General features: G+C 61.6%; 1 protein-coding gene across 1 annotated transcript in view; it reads right to left on the bottom strand.

The window, feature by feature from the left end:
- ESAM (endothelial cell adhesion molecule) overlaps positions 1-1,078 on the bottom strand; it is an 8,841-nt gene that overhangs the window by 6,965 nt on the left and 798 nt on the right. The window lies entirely within an intron of this gene.

Below are 1,078 nucleotides of genomic sequence, written 5' to 3'. Positions count from 1 at the left end.
GGGCAGAGTGCAGAAGGAAAAGAGGTGCTGAGGTTGAGGGGGGCGCTGAGAAATGGAGGCACCCTGGAACAACACACACACACACACACACACACACGACCAGGAAAGCTGGGGAGATGCCCAGGCAGCCAACTGGCAATTTCCCCTCCTTGCTTCAGAAACCCCCCAGCAAGAAGGAGGATGGGGGGGGGGTAGGGCGGGCAGAGGTAGGGCGGGCAGAGTGCAGAAGGAAAAGAGGTGCTGAGGTTGAGGGGGGCGCTGAGAAATGGAGGCACCCTGGAACAGGCCCACAAAGCTAAAGGGGCAGGAAGCTGCCCGGATTTGGTGGCTGGGGAGCTGCTCCTGAGCCCCACTTGGTCCGGGGCTCTACTTCTTCCTGCCCCAACATCCTCGCAGCACAGACCAGGCGAAAGGGAGCACACGTGAGGGTGTGGCAGGCCCAGCTCAGGCCCCATCACTGCTGGATTTCACTCTACACCCTGCCTAGCCTGGCTTGCCCTGGACTTTCCACCGGACAGAAAGGAGCTCAAGATGGCCTCACCTAACCCACGCTCCACCCACCTGGGGTCCTTGAGGAGGAATGGCAAGAAAGTCTGGGAGGTGGGCCTTTCTCTCCTCAGTTGGGCCACCCTGAGCTCCTGGGCAGCCCTGGAAGCTTCTAACGCCCCTCAAAGCACTTGCTCCGGGGAGGTGGCCTCCCTCTCTGACTCTTTGAGGCCCGCTCTCTATTTCCTCTGTCCCCTTGACCCTGGGAACCAAGGACGGTGGTGGGCCTCTGGGGGGGGGGGGTCACCATTCTACTCCTCTAGGCACCCAGGCCCCTCCCCCACTTCCTGTATCCCAAATGACCTCACGGTTGTGCGTTGTGCGTTGGGGGCACCTCCCTTGATTCCTAGGGCAGGAAGCAGGAGGAGGGGGCAGAGGGTGGCCTGGGCTGGGGGACTGAAGTGAAGTGGGGTGTCAGGCCCAGCACCAGGGAATTGCCCGGCGCCTGTGTGGGGAGAGGCAGGAGCAGAGCTGGAGCTAAGTCCTTAAGCTCTTTAGCCAGTGTCTCATCTAGCAGCTCAGCTCATCCGGC

The sequence above is a fragment of the Myotis davidii genome, unplaced genomic scaffold, assembly GCF_000327345.1.
Source record: "Myotis davidii unplaced genomic scaffold, ASM32734v1 scaffold148, whole genome shotgun sequence".
In the NCBI taxonomy this organism is placed as follows: domain Eukaryota; kingdom Metazoa; phylum Chordata; class Mammalia; order Chiroptera; family Vespertilionidae; genus Myotis; species Myotis davidii.
The sequence above is the reverse complement of the archived record's forward strand: the minus strand, read 5'-3'. Positions and strand labels throughout refer to the sequence as shown.